Here is a 16,356-nt window from a genome sequence, read left to right on the forward strand (position 1 = left end):
AGCATGTGTGGTTTCTACAGTAAAATCATGGTTTGCTCATTTCTCAGCTAAAGCATTTATATACTTTTCATTTGTGCTGCTTTTCCCACAATCTGCATGTTCTTCCCACCTGCTAAGAAGATATTTATAAAAACCCTCAGATATAGAGGCAATAGCCTTTATGCTGAAGAAGTCAACAAAAAAAGTACATCGTCCTTAATGGAAGCTAGAAATGACTGAATATTATGCAGGTTATTGTCTCTTTGTCTTCCCACTTCAGTGTGCCCAGAAGCCTAGCAATACCTTTTATTTAAAGATTAGAAGTTTAACTAAAATGCTTAGCACTGTCAAAATGTATGGAACACAATTGATACCTACGTGAAGTAGTGGATATGGAACCTATGAACACATCACAATATTTGAATACAACCTAAGCTAATACCCACAGACATAAATATGCACAGTTAGACTTTTGGTAACTGTTTGTTACTTTACATTTGCAGTGCCACAAATTACGCTGTTGATCATGTCAATACAGCAAAATCATGATGAAATTAAAACAGACAGTGAGTGGCTTAAATCAGTCACCACTAGGTGTTTCCTACACTACTGTAAAATAACAAACGACACCAACATAAACAAATTAAGAACATGTAGTGTCTTAGAAAGCTAGATGTCAACATTACTGAAGTATTATTGACATTAAAATGGAAAACACTAAAAGCTTGGCATTAGCAGGTGTTGTAATATAACAAATACAAAAATTCATTGTACAAATTCCAAGCTGGATATCACCATACTATGCCCTAACTGCCAAGTATAGCATGCCCTTTTACCTTCCCTACTAGTGGATTTCTCAGCCTACAGACTGTCACCCACTGGGTCAGTCACAGGAGGGACCCAGCCCAACTGTGGGGTGCAGCAGAAGTCAACCCCTGCATTTCTAGTGAGGTAGATCTTAGCTATACCTCCTGGCACTGTTTTTACAGTTCTCAACTAATTACTTTTTTCATTGCTTCTACAAAATTTATTACCAACCAGGTGCTGCTCTCTTCTGAAATGTTTGTGTAAGTAGCTTTACACTCATTTGTCAAATAAATTAACCTGGCACATTCTTTAATACCTTTATTTTTTCTAACTAATTGTAAATCATTCATCCTCAGTCAAATTTAATCCTTAATGCTCCACTGGATTTTAATCAAATCATAAAACTAGTGATACAGAAACTACAATAGGATTTTAAATCACTGCAGATTATCTGGATAATATTACAAATGCTGTCTTGTCCCATGTCCAAAGATTGCACTTACTAAATGTCTTTTTACTCACAGAGGTGGGTTAAGCCTGGCTAGACACCATGTGCCCACAAAAGTCTTTCTATCACTGTCCTTCTCACCTGGGCATGGGAGAGAAAATAAAACTAAAGGCTCCTGGGTCAAGATGAGGACAAAGGAGACCACTCAGTGATTACTGTCATGGGCAAAACAGACTCAACCTAGGGAAATTAATTTAATTTATTGTCAATCAAATCAGAGTAGTATCATGAGAAATAAGAACAATTTGTCACATGTTTCTGCCAGTCCTTCCTCCTCATGGGATGACTCCTCACACACTTCCCCTGCTCCAGCATGGGGTCCCTCCCACAGGAGACAGTCCTTCACGAACTTCTCCAATGTGGGTCTTCCCCACGGGTTGCAGTTTTCCACAAACTGCTTCAGTGTGGGTTCCTTGTTCCATGAGGCCACAGGTCCTGCCAGGAGCCTGCTCCAGCACAGACTTCCCACAGGGTCACAGCCTCCTTCAGGCATCCCCCTGTTCCAGAGTGAGGTCCTCCATGGGTTTTCTGCTCCACAGTGGACCTCTGTTGAGGAACAGGTGCCCCACCATGATCTGCACCAGGGTTGCAGGGGATTGTGGGGTTCCTCTGCTCCAGCACCTGGGATGTGTGAGATTACACGAAAACTGAAACTGAAGAGTGAAATTAGTTAGTTAGGGGACAAGTGCAATCACTGAAGAATAGTTAGTAAGCAGTATTTGTACACATCTGTAAGTCACTTTCTAAGAAACAAAATTATATACATAACATAGCGTGTTATGCCTTGATAACTTCAGTGCTTTTTGAGTGGTTTTGCATTTTATTCCAGCTGTTCTTGTCTGTCTGGCTTTTCTCACGCAACTACTTTACAGATGGAAGAAACATATCTTTGCAACAGTCTCTACAACAATATTTATTTGCAGACAAATGGAACAGCCAGTAATTGCAAGATTACTCATGTGCAGGCAGGGTCTCTGGCAGAAGGTCAAGTACTTTTCAGAGGCAACTACAGAGCTCTTCTATGTGGCTAGCACAGGTCTTTCCCATGGGAATTCCTTTTGTGTTTTATAAATAAAGTTTGGATGTTATTAAAAACAGTGTCCCAAGATCTGGACGGTGCAGGCCTGGCCAATCAGGCCTAGAGGGAGGTTTCTGACTGACCAATCTGGGTGACCTTTGAAAACTCTATATATATGATGAAATCAAAACAATAAAAGTCTTTCCTTCTTGCCACTGAGAACTGGGTTTTTTACTCTGCTAGCGGCTCAACAGCGACACTTCTATCTACCTTGAAAGGGCCTTTTTAATACTTGTTTCCCATTTACACTGAAAACAAATTTGCAGGTTTCCACTGGTACCTCAGGAACAAGTATATCATATAGTGCCACTACCAACTGAAACTATTGCTAGAATTTCACCCCTCCAGCCTTTTTGCATGACTTCTAAATGCTGGTGTATAGCTCTTTGTGCATCACACAGAGTGAAGATAATTATTTCAGTCAGGAAAAAATCCACTGGAAAATAGTCAATTTTAATTAAATTGAGCTGCTGATCTGCTTTACTGTGTTGCCTCCACAAACAGCTATAGCTACAGAAGTGAGTGACTTGGGATGGCATCACTGCTACATTTAAAATTTATCCTCCTTTTTCACACCAAAATGCAGTGTATATATGAGTGCTAGTTAGATGATTCAAAACTTTTTCTTTCCTGAAGAACATATGCCTAATATGATTGAGAGAGTTTTCTAGTCTCCTCTCAATTCATGGATTAAATTACTACATAAGTCCGAACTCAAAGTTGTACTGTCTTCCAATAAAAGATTTGTTTTTAATTGGTACACAGTAATCATATACATGAATCAATCATTTCACTGTTTTTCTGTGCAGTCCACATACTTCTAAGTGCTTAATTCACAGAATCACAAAATATGCTGATTTGGAAGGGAGCCACAAGGATAATGTAGGATTTATTAAGTATATTTTTAATATACTGGCTGAATTCCCAGTTCATTATTGCTTGATGAAATAATAACAAAGTTAGAATGTGTCATATTATTTTTTGCTATTAATTTATTTTTGCTATTAATTTAAATTTTACACAGAAATATGCAGCTTATCATAACCTTAACATCATTATAGAGCAAGGCAAATGGAATATTGTAAGTTGAGCTGATTTTAAAGTCCTCCAGTCTAGGTTAATAGTCTCTCTCCTGCCAGACAACCAAAACAGAAAGACAAGATTATTTCCTTTATTTAGGATCCTTCCTCTGACAGGAGTAAAGGATGAAAAATATTTCTTGGAGCAAAGTTAAATCCTGAAAAGTGTTAGGCACTAATATTAGTCCAGCAGCTAAGTACCTAAAGACTTGGATGAATGAGGGCCAGAGCACTGAGCACCTCGCAGGAGGGAGCTCATGGTGAAGCAGCCTCTGCAGGAGACAGGATCTCTTTAGAGGCTCTTTAGAAATAAGCACGTTGTTACAATACATGGTTCAGATAGCAGTGGAAAAAAAAATGAAGCTAAATATAAAGGCAGATTTAAAGTCTTCATTTCATGCAGAATCTTTTATATACATCTTGAATTAAACCTATGGTGTCCAGGAATCTGGATCGTCATTTGAGAGAAAGTATTTTGAGTAGCAAAATACTTTCTACATTTTTAGAAACTACGAGGAAGACTCATCATGCTACAAATTCATATGAATGCCATCTATAGGTATAAGGGAGAAGATTCAAAAGCTAAAACTATGAGACATGCTGTACCTTAACCACAAATTAAATAAGAGACCTATTAAAGAGCTTGCGGTGAGAAGGGAAAGGAGTCTGAGGGCCATTGCAAGGTTGGCAAGAGCTGCAGAGCATTCAGTCTTATTAAGACAACTGCTAACAACTTTGGGACATAAATACATAATACTTACCATGGCAAAGCCATTGATGTCTTCACACTGTCTGTCATCAGAAGTAAATAAGAAAGGAGATTTACAGCTGGAGCATGGAGTCCACAGGCAAGATTAGGGATAAATACTTCATACACAGTGTTTTTCTTTTGTAAAATGTGACTAACTTCTTAAAAATACATTACTGTAGATTCCATGAAAGAAAGTGTGGCAAAGGGAAAAAAATTAGAAACCGAAGCCATGGCTGAGATAGAACTTCCATTTTATTTTGTTGAATGTCAGCATCAAATTCTAGTATCAACTGTCTCAGGACTGCTTGATTCACAAACCCCTTTAGAAATCCTTGATGGAACAAAAAAAGTGCTTCCCAGTTATTAAAAAAAGTTGGTCACTGGTGTCTGCATTCAGATACATTTAAATAATGTGTGTTTTTAAACTTTAAATGTCTCTTTGTTTGCAACCCTCAGTAACAAACATACATGCACTTTGGTACATACAAAAATAGTGGCTGAGACACCAAATGTTTGATATACTGCACATGCACCAATAATTAATTCTGCCTGACAATTTATATGCAGAGCTTTCAGGTTATCTAAATATAAACTTGCACATAGCTTCAGAGCTTGGAGGGCTCACGCCCTTTTTAAATGCAGGCAACCTTTCTTCTCCATGAATTTCCATTAGGCCTCTATAGTGCACTTGCCAGAAGGTTGAAGCTCAGCAGGTGTGGTCTTTCTGTAAATATTTCCCAGTGGAAGTTTAATGTGAACCTCTCACACATATAAAAATATAATACGCAGAGAAATGTTTGCTGGATAAGGAGCTCAGATTTAAAACTCAGAGGGGAAGGGACTAGGTCTTTACATATATACTAGCTCTGTGCATATGAAAGCTGCTAAATAATTTAAAGGCACAGTTCTAGAAAAGCCAGAGGCTTATTCTGGAAACCAAAGGAGAATCAGGGTACTCAACACTCAGCATAATGTTTTGTAAAATGAAAGTAAAAAAGTGCAACTATATGTTTCCAGGTAGCTTGCATGAAGATTGTTCACTAGGTTTTTACAAAATACTCTGTAGATTAAATGTTGTGCGAAGGGTATGTGTAATCGAGCATATTCTCAGTGCATCTTCGCCCTGTCATGCTTGTTAGGACACAGGGATTACGGTGGTGCACTTCTGAGGGAGAGATTACGTTTCTCACAGATTCTCTTCCTGACCCAACCACAGTGTGACCTTATAGCTAAAACTGAATGTCTGGCCTGAGACCAACCACATTATACCATTTGAACCTAGTTATCTTCTAAAGAGAAGTTAAAATTGATACCTTGTAATATAGGGAAGTTACCCTCCCCCTTTCAGTTGAACAATCTGTTCAAGGGTCTGAGCCTGGACTCACTGCACATCCCACGCAGCTGATTCTTAGAACAAACAATTCCTTTGGGGTCTGAAACACTCACTGGATTCTGACTCAGTTGGAATAAATTATTTCTATCAGGAAAGAAATCAAAGTAGCTCAGTGTTGAGGCACACATGATCAGCGAAATAAAAGCAAGTATGTAGTATAATTTAATTACAAAGAAACTGACTAATTACAAGTCAATTACAACAATACCAGAAAGTTACTGCCTACTCATTACCTACTTCATAGAAGCACTGGACAGACCATTAGTTCCTGCCTTCTGCCAAACTACTTTCCAGTCCACCTATATTTCATTAGTTAATGCTGTATCTACATCACGCAGTGAAAAAAAAAATGGTGACTCTTTCACTAGGGGCAATTAATTCTTTTGTAATTCTAGTAACAGAAGGGAAAAAACACCCACCACCTTTAGGTGGCTGTTTAATGAAGCAACATCTGTCACCTTATGATGGAGAACTATTTCATGTGACAAAGAACACATTTCTCTTTAACATGTGCTAATAGTACCACATATATCCCTTTTTGTTTTCCTCATGTCCACACCTACCTGCAATCTGCATTACCAAGGATAAATGGATACCAAACCTTATGCCAATGGCACCTCAGCTACGCTAAGATTTCTGGGAACATAGCCCACATTCATTGTGCCACGATGACTGGATGTGCTTTGGGACAGGGTTGCATTGCTAGAAACCTGTTGCCCCTCCTCATCCTTCATGTATTTGAAGGTATTTGTCAAACCCTTAATGTTTGATTTTCTATTTGCTTTTTTCAGTTTCTGCTAGAGCATCAACTGGTAAACTGTGGTGATCTATTCCTGCTGATAACTTTGTGATGGAATAAGCACCTAGTGAGGCTGCAGCATACAAGGCTTGAATATGACAGCCACAATAAAATCATAACTGCCTCTCTGCAGACCAGTGCTCCTAACACACGGAATTAGCACAGTACAGTAGGATCACTGTCACACTTTTAAATGACAAGTTGGCTCATATGTCTGAGAAGCTGAGTAGTGCAGAGGTAAATTGCCACAGTACTCCACAGCACAGCTATGTGCACACCGTATATCCATCTCCTGCAGGCCTGGCTAGTGTTGGGCAACCAACCACTAAAACTGTTCGGGTAATGGAGGTTCTGTGGTTTGGCCACAGATTATGGGCATCAGAATTAGAACAAACTCTGGCTTTCAGAGAATGGGGAGCTCATACTGCATAGAGAACAAGGATAATACTAATTTTTACCACTTGTAATTACCACAAAAAATCTCACCTGCAGCATTTGTTCACCATCAGGGCAAGTTCATAGAAGAACTTTTCCATACAGAAAAGATAGATGATACCAGGATTTTGAGAAAGACTTGTCTTTTCTGACTCATGAAACTTGTCTTCTTTGCCAAATAGAGCTTGGCAAAAGAAAGTCTGACTATGCTTACAGCTGCAGGGAGTGAGGCAGAGTGAGATGCAGTTTCAAAAGTCCTTTCAATGGCAAGGGAATAATGAAATGGCAGATTATATTTAATCCAAATATTACACACACACAATGGATTATTTTAATTTACTTAGCACCACGTGGGAAAGAGGCCTCTGAGTCATTGTAGCTGTTGCCCTTCCCCTAGCAGTGCCTTCCTTTTGAGGCATATCACAGCACAGACTGCATGGGCTATATAGAGGTGGGATTTGCTAAAAATCAATAACATTCTGTTTTTAATGGAGTTTTAGAGGTTTTGGGTAAGGCCATAAGGAAAACCCATGGGGTGAGCATTTGTTAAAAGAGTTATGAGGACTCTACAAGGAGTAATGGTAGGATAGAGTAACAAGTAGTGGTACGTAGCTCTATTTATTTATGTATCTATTCATTGTACATAAACACTTAAACACGTTTTGAATAACATTTTTCTTCAAGAAGTCTCTTCTTAGAAGTATGAATCAATAAAACAGCTCACAAACTTGAGCAAGAAGACACCTGATTATGTGCCAGGTAAGATATCTAATGCTGTGCAGTGATGTTTTTATCGGTCCACTTCATATACTCTACCTAAAATGTCTCATATTTCTCCCTACAACTTCTTTATAGCCCAAATTTGTTTAATTTTTGGATAATTTTTCCTGAGATAAATAAACTGTGCCCTTCAACTGTCCCTTGCAGTCAATTATATTAACTAGGACAGCTATTCTTTGGACATTTTATAAGACACTGAAACTCTCATCTGAACTAGGCCACCAACTAATTGCTATGCACAGGCAACAACACCACATTATTTCTGAAACTCTGTCATCCCTGCCCTGTAACTGCAAATCCACATTAATGGTGAGTTATCTTGTGCATGACCACTTGAAATCAGAAAATATGCTGTTTAAACAAAGTCTCTGTTATTTCCATATTTTTGCAAAACAGAAAATTACATTAGGCATTTTTACAAATTAATGTCAGAAGAAATCATCTTAACTTTGTAAAAGGACATAATGGTCTCTGGAAAATATTATCAAACTTCAAAGTGACCAGGTTAGTTCATCTCCAAAACATTGTCTTAGAAATACAGCATCCTTTGGGGCTTTTGGCATGGGAAGTTACAGTTTTCTCTTCAGAAATCTTTGTTAGATGCTTGTTAGCTTAATTTTAAGAATTTATACTTCTAAGAATTTAAATCTATAGTTTCCAGACCTTTGAGGGCCTCTGTAGAGCTGTATAGAAAGACTCTTTGGATTACAAGGTGAACAGATCTATCCATGAATAAATTCATAGGACATTGATTGCTACTATCTGAATAATCATGAGGTAAGAATCACCTTAAAAGTGGTTGGGAAAAAAACCTCTTCTTTATGCTCTAGTGAAGTCTGAACTCAAGTGCTCTCTTTTAGGTGTTAAGCTTGGTAAGATGATAAACAGTGGGATTGAGTGCACCCTCAGTAGGTTTCACAATGGCACCAAGCTGTGTGGTATGGTTGACCAGCTGGAGGGAAGGGATATCATATCCAGAGGGACCTGGACAATCTTGAGAGATAGGCCTATGTGAACCTCATGAAATTCAACAAGGCCAAGTGCAAGGTCCTGCACCTGGGCCAGAACAATTCCAAGCACAAATACAGGCTGGGTGGAGAATGGATTGAGAGCAGTCCTGGGAAGAAAGAGTTGGAGGTTTGGTCAACAAGAAGCTCAATATGAGCTGTAAATGTGCACTTGCAGCCCAGACAGGCAGCTACATCCTGGGCTTTGCACTATGAAGAAAGGCTGAGAGACCTGTATTTGTTCAGCCTGGAGAAGAGGAGGCTCTGGGAAAACCTTTTACGGCAGCCTTCCAGTGCCTAAAGAGGCCTACAAGGAAGATGGAGAAGGACTTTTTACAAGGGCATGTAATGATAGAACAAGGGGGAATGGCTTCAGACTGAACTCCTTCAGGTTTAGATTAGATATTAGGAAGAAGTTATTCACTATGAAGGCTGTAAGGCACTGGAACAGGTTTCCCAGAGAAGCTGTGGATTTCCCATCCTTGGAAGTTTTCAAGGCCAGGCTGGATGGGGCTCTGAGCAACATGTTCTAGTGGGAGGTGTCCCTGCCTATGGCAGAAGGATGACACTACACCATCTTTAAGGTCCTTTTTAGTCCATGCCATTCCATACTACTTTTGCCCTTGCATTTTGTACTCACACAAAAGCTGTCAGGCCTTTTATAAGTAATTACAAACCAAGCATCATTGCCATCAATACCCATGATTCCTTGTACCTATTCTGTACATTCTCCTGTTAAAGCAGAGTGGCAATCCTCTACCTCAAAAAGTACTGCCTCATCCTTCTTCCCCGATGGTTCAACTGATTTTAACTTTTAATTGGTCTTGTCTAAATGATTTGTACATAAAAAAACCTAAGCACAGCTGGAATCTCATGCGCTAAACCTCATGTTCTTTGGCAAGTGAACAGCATGTAAAGGACCCCACGCAGTTCCCCTTGCATAAGGAAGGGGTTCTGATGAACTAGGATTTGTGTTTGAGCTTCTGCCAACATTTTTGTCAGAAGGTTTGTTTTTAACTTTGCTAATGATTTGGAAAACAAAACAGAGTTTGTAGAACAATCTCCAAAATATTTATAGTAATTAGAATGTGGAAAAGAAGAAGCCCTTCATGGGCTTCTGTGTCTAGGAGATGAAGTAGTTAAAAGAGGAAAATTTCTGAGCATGCTTTGTCTGTTGTTAAACTGTTAAAATTCCTGTGCCAGACATAACCATGGAAGCAAGCAATGGAAGTACACTTGCTAATACTATTCCGAAATTATCCTAAAGGTGCTGAAGCTGTTTGAAATTATGTCTGTAATAGGCAGAGCTGAAAGAATTCACCCTCTTTTTATAAACAACGGAAGGAGTCTTGCAGATTTTCCACTCTTATTGCTGGAACATAGATCTGATACAGCAATTCAAGTAGAAGTGCTGTTTGGGGCCTTTTTCTAAATCCTATTATTCCTAGCAAGACAGTGAACTCCCACAATTAGATACAAATCATACTATAAAGTCATAGTAATTTAATTTTGGCATTCAAAAATCTTTAGTTCTGAACTCAGTGTTAGCGCAACTAAAATGAAGCCAAGAAAAATTTGTTCTGAGACAGTTAACCAAACAGTCTAAAAATTTTAAATTCTAATAATCTGAAACATTCTTCCACAACATACCTCTAAAATATTTGAGATGGAAATAAATGTGCCCATCTAAGTTTCTAAAATTATGTGCAAAGTATAGGCATTTGCATTAGTGATGAAAAGATAACCCTATCAAGATTTCCTGTCCTTCAGATAAACAGGCTTGGGAATCTAGAAATATTCCGCATCCCCAGCCAATTCAGGAAATTAATTTTGAAAGGATATTTCAAGGAAGATTTGCTTGATTTTGAATTGTTTGAAGAGAAGGAATATGATTTTTCATGCCTTTATGTAGGTCATTTAAGTCACTCCAGAGTGTCTGTATATTCAAAATAGTGGCATTTTAAATCACCTTTGAAATCTATTACTCGTCACATTAGTTTTGTTCTTGTGAGATTAAAAGACAACAAGTGAATATCTGGGCCTCTACAGTTTTGGGGTTTCTTTTGTAGAAATAAAAAAAAATCTTAGAAAACTGCACTATTTGGACAAACACTGAAAAAGGCTTGGAGGCTTATTTTGAGCACCAGTCTTCTTGAAACATAAATACTGCCAGAATGTGTTCTGAGAACATGCTGCACTGTGGCATGCATATTTTATTTGCCTTGTGCTAGATTTACTATAATAACAAGGATATGGTCTACCAGTCAAAATGTTAACACTGGGATGTGGGAAAATTTAAGTCTCATTCTACCCCAGGACTACTGTGAAGCATAAGTGAGTGGATGTATAGACATGCAACTACTTCTACACGTGTCTTGGATTGATGTTATGATAATCCTTTATCCCCTATCGTTGGCTTATATGCCCAAGAGAGAAAAATGTGTGGTCCTGTCTCTTTAACTGCACCCAGCCGAAGAGAGAAACGCGGGTTGTTTTGAAAACATTTTCTCCAAGCCTCGCTCCGGGGGAGGATTCGTCACCCGGCAGAGACTGCGTGCTGGACGGGGGTCGGAGTGAGCTCTGTTCCCGTTTTTTTTTTCCATTTTTTTCTTTTTCCTCGTTTGGACCCCTTCTCTTCGATCTGCTTTGCCACCCGGAGACCCAGGAGGGCCAGAGGACAGCAGAGCTCTCCAGGGAGCTCCACCCGGCCCCGGGGTGGGGGGCGAGGAGGAGAGGGGCTGCGTCTGAGAAAAGGACTTTTTAATCAGGTTGAATAACTCCTTTTCCACTTGGCTTTCCCCTTCCCCCTGTGCCTTGCAGGGCACTCTGCGTGGTTTTGTCAAATAAATAGTTTTTTCTTCACTTCCATCTAAGCGGTTCTGTTGTGGGTGGGGGAGGGGGTGTCGGGGCCCTTCGCTCTCGAAGGAGATAGAGTTTTATCATTAACCCGGGACAACACGTCTCTTCCTAATCTACATCTGACTTCAGAACTGATGGAAGTTCCTAATGGTACTATGTGTTTGTGGACATTCTCTCACAGTGCTTCAACGCATCCAGCATGTACTGGGCCAGGTATGGCATTTTTCCTGTGACACCTGGACAATGTAATGTTGACTAACAGAAACTGTAACAGGCATTCTTGCTGTTTTATTGACTAATAGGTATATATTATGCATGTGTTACGCTGAAATAATTTTAGTATTTCTATGAATCCAGAACTGGATTCCAAAATTGTGGAGTCTTAAGATACTTAGCACTAGTTGTTGAAGTTCAACAGTTTAGATTTTAGGCATGTAGGATAAAACTCTTAACAGAAAGGGACAAAGTGTGAGAGGTATGAAGCAAGTTCTGAGTAAAAATCCCACTGGCCAAACAGATATAAGCCTAAGTAGAAGGAGAGTCAGAAATTAAGGAGCAAGATCAAAGAAAGCTGGTGAATTTGTGAGGAGGAACAGCCTTTTGTGGCTGTAATGCAATTCCTGTAGAAATGCCTGCATGTTCAAAGAATTTGCACTCTCAGCAGTGTAATACTCAAAATCACATAACAGCCCAGGTTGGAAAGGATGTCTGAAGTTCATCTGGCCAAACCTTCTGTTCTCAACAAACTGAACTTCAAAGCTGGATTGTTCACAGCCTTGTCAAGTTTTGAAAAGCTCCAGGCATGAAAGTCTTCAACCTCTCTAGGCAGCCTGCTCCAGTGCTTAGCACCCTTCTGCTTGAAAATGTTGTGCTTAGGCCCAACTGGACATTCTCTGGGCTCACCTTGCTACTGTCACCTCTCGGCACTGCACTCCTCACCTGTGACAAGAGCCTGGCTTTGCCTTCTCCATACCCATCTCCCAGCCAGGGCACAGTGGGGGCTGTGGCCAGGGGGGTCCCCATTTGGGCCAGCATGGCAGGCAAGGTCTCACCAGCCAGGGCTCTGCTCACCACCCCCACTGAAGGATGAGGACATGCTGGGGCAGCTGAGGGCAGTGCCCTGTCTGTAGTGGAGCAGGGTCAGCCTGGTGAGGGTAACCAGGGTCAGGGGCAGCCCCGTGACCACTGAGTGACTCCAGAGTGACGAGGCTAGGAAGTCAGCCCACAGGTGGTCAGGGCTCAGGACAGCGGGGCCATGGCCAGGCACAAGCAGGGCTGTGGCACTGCTGGGGCAGTGACTGATGGCCCTGAGGGCTGATATGGGGTACTGAACCACGGCGGGGGGGGTGGAGCCCTGGGAGTGTGGGCAGGGACAGGCAGGGCTGGCAGGGCTCAGAGTACTGGCACTTGGGCATTGCGAACCTTCTAGTAGATTCTGCTCTTAACTTCAGCATTAACTTCAGGAGTGCATTGTCTAGTTTGAAGTAAATATTTTTCAAAATCCACTTTGGGTTATAAAAATCACTATTAGTTAATAAAAATGATAATTAAACAATAACCTCATACTGCTTATACTGTTCATTTTTTTCTTCTCCTTCAGCCTAACTAAAAACATATCTCCCAATGATGAAAAATTTAACTTCATTTTCAAATTATCTACCATAAGTCAGGATTGCTACCACTACTGTAAAACGTTTCCATTATAGAGACTTTAAAAATGCTTCAATTCTGTTTTTAAATCACTAAACAATTAGTCTTTTTTAAAAACAACCTTGTGTCCCTGCCAAATTTTACTTGGTATTGCCAATACAATAAACAAATTTGTAACTCAATAAAAATTTATAACTGCGTAAACAAATGTATAGAAACAACTATTTCTATAAATACATTAGCAGCAAAAGGAGAGTTAGGAGCATCTCCATCCTTTATTTAGTCACCATCCCTGATGGTATTTAAAAGTCTTTTAGGCCTATCATTTCGGTCACTTAGGACCATGGTTAGTGTTGGATTTGGCAGTGCTGGGTTAACAGTTGGACTCAATGATCTCAAAGGTCTCTTCCACCCCAAGTGACTGTATGAACTCCCCCAGCCTCCATCCCCACACAAAAGGACTCGGGGTTATACCAGATTGCAAACCCAGCAGAAGTTAACAGTGTTGCACTATGGCAAAAAAGCAAACATTGCGCTGAGAAGCATGGAGGGCACTGCCATGGTTAAAACATACGAAGCAAAGCTTTCCATTGATTCAGGGCTGATGGTACTGAGGTCTGGAGTACTATAACCCACAGTGAGCACTCAATTGTTACCTTCTGTTGGTAACAGTTTGACTACAGACCTTAATGGGGTAAGTCAGAGACAAGAACCCTCCCCCCAAAAGTAGTTAACTGGATGTTTTCATCAGGACATAGGAGCTCCCTTTCTCTTCTTCCAAGTTGGTAGCCCTGGAAGCTAACCCCTCCCCAGTGTCACAGCAGGATATGGAGCTCCCAAAATCAACAGTGGTCCAAAAAATAGTTTGGGGGAGTCCAAATCCTCTGGTCACTCATAGCCTAACACAAAGATATTTCCCAAGTTCCATTCTTGAATATTTAAACAGAGTGAGTCCCCTTAATTAGCTGCAACAAAGAAATACCTTTTTCCTGTACTTATCTCTCCTTACTACTGGCTTGCCAAAGCCAGTCGTCAAGTCTCTTTCTAAGATAGAGCTAATTTTCTTCCTAATATCTGGTACAGTGATGCATTTTGGATTTAACAGGAGAATCAGGTTGATAACATTCTGATGTTTCAGCTGTTGCTCAATAGTGTTTACCCTCGGTCAGGTACTTTTTGTTCTCTCGTACTCTGCCAACAAGGGGACACAAAAGAAGCTGGGAGGAAGCACAGCCAGGACAGCTGACACAAACTAGCCATAGGGATATTCCATACCATACAATGCCATGCTCAGTATATTAAATTGGGGTATTTGGCCAGGAGGGGCCAACTGCTGCTCAGGGGTGGGCTGGATTTTGGTCAGAATGTAGTGAGCAATTGTCTTGTGCATCACTTGGTTTTCTTGGGTTTTATTCCTCTCTCTCTTTTTGTTACCTCACTTTTAATTACTACTATTATACTGTATTTTACTTTATTTTCTTTATCAATCTTTTCTTAACCCATGTGTTTTACCTTTTTTCCAGCTCTCCTCCCCTTCTCAGGAAATGAGTGAGCAGGTGCATAGTACTTAGTTTCTGGCTGGTGGTAAATCACACCACCAATGTTCCTCCTAGACTTTTTTTCCCTAGGACTATTTCAAGTAGAACTTTTCATATATCCTTATCACATCTGAGGAGATTTGAGAGAGATAAGAAATACAGAAGGTGGGAGTAAACCATAAGTACTTAGGAAAAATCATGAGCAGGAGTTTTTAAAGAGTTCCATATAGAAATCATTTGAGAAAAAGAATTAGGTACCTGTATTTTGTCAGAAACACATTGATAGTGTACAATGCTCACTAATAATGTGAATGTGGGCTAACATTTACAAAAATATCTGTATTGTGTACACAGCCATTACAAATAATTTGGTCACTTACAAAGGCTTTATTTATAGTCCTGTAATACAGCCTTATTATGCAATGTAGTCCTCTTTCAGAATAATGGCCTCGGACTGCAGATGTAACTGCTGAGCATTAGGCCTTTGGACTCCTGAATTATTTTTACATTTTGAATATTCTGAGGTCCTGGAAAAGTCCCTCTAAAATTTCTCTTGATCAAAGATACTCTGTAAAGGCCATACAAATGCACAACCAAATTTGCAGGAGGGTATAAAGCCTAGAAGAAAAGTAATCACTAAAGTAATCACTAACAGCAGACTTGGACAAATAAATCCCTACTAGTCTCATTAAAAGATGAAATGTCCCAGGCCTCAGGTGGAAGATTTCTACAGGTGACACCATTTTTTCTTATTTCTTGGGTCTTCCTTTTGAGCTGAAAAGATCTGTTGCCATTCTTACAACTCATTTACCCCAAAAGATAGTTATGATTTAGTTTTTATTAGTATTTGAACATAACAAACAAAAATAGATTGTATTTTAGGAAGATAGGGAGGAGTAAATTTGTACTTAAAACACAGTAGTAAATGGTTTCTGAAGTCTGATTACATAAAATATATGTATATATCCCAGTGGATGTCACTTTAATTAGCTGTTTCATTACAAACCTTTTATAAGTTGGGCAAGGTGAGTCGGGACAAGTGCTTAGCAGGGGTCAGACCTCTGAGCTCACGATGATTGCAGTGACTTTTGACATAAATCAAAGAGGTTTTTTATAAACAGTGTCGCAACATGAAGATAGAATTTACATCAGTACACGTTACTCGCAGAAAAAATATTGCATTAGGTTAGCATTCTATCAGAATGGTTTCAGTATAGCCACAAAGAAAGGAAAAATTATGTTTCTATGTTGCTTTTCAATTTTTTAACTAGAAAGACCTGAAATGCTACTCCCCCCTCCCCCATATCCCTGATACCTATTGAAAGTAATATTCAGGACTTGAGTGGGGAGGCAGGTATTTAGCTAGCCAGACAAATCCAAAGAAAGCTGGATAGTTTACCAGAAAGACTCCTGGTTTAATTTTGAAGAAACTTTCTAGTTTTATTTTACTGCTTTCCATAATATGGAGATGGTAGAGCAAGGGAGAAGTCTATCTACCAAATTTTTTGCTGAGTTGCAAGTCCAGTTTCCAGAAAGAGACCTGGAACTCTTCCAACCTTCCTTTGTTAGTCAACTGCAAATAAACTTTTCAGAGCTACTCAATAAGAAATTCAGTAAAGGTCAGATTCTGTGGAAGCCCTTTTTGGTTTTGGTTTTTTTTTAAATAAAAGATCAGGCAGTAGTATGGAATCAA

General features: G+C 39.7%; 1 long non-coding RNA gene across 1 annotated transcript; it reads right to left on the bottom strand.

Moving 5' to 3' along the window:
- Positions 1-1,147: 1,147 nt before the first annotated feature.
- Positions 1,148-10,974, bottom strand: LOC146440067 (uncharacterized). The gene is made up of 2 exons (XR_014851022.1): positions 2,583-10,974; positions 1,148-2,321 (listed from the first exon to the last, which is right to left on the bottom strand). It is a non-coding gene; the product is annotated as an uncharacterized LOC146440067 (long non-coding RNA).
- Between the last annotated feature and the right edge of the window lie 5,382 nt (positions 10,975-16,356).

This window comes from Lichenostomus cassidix, chromosome 3 (assembly GCF_008360975.1).
Source record: "Lichenostomus cassidix isolate B80296 chromosome 3, HeHo_3.0, whole genome shotgun sequence".
NCBI lineage: Eukaryota > Metazoa > Chordata > Aves > Passeriformes > Meliphagidae > Lichenostomus > Lichenostomus cassidix.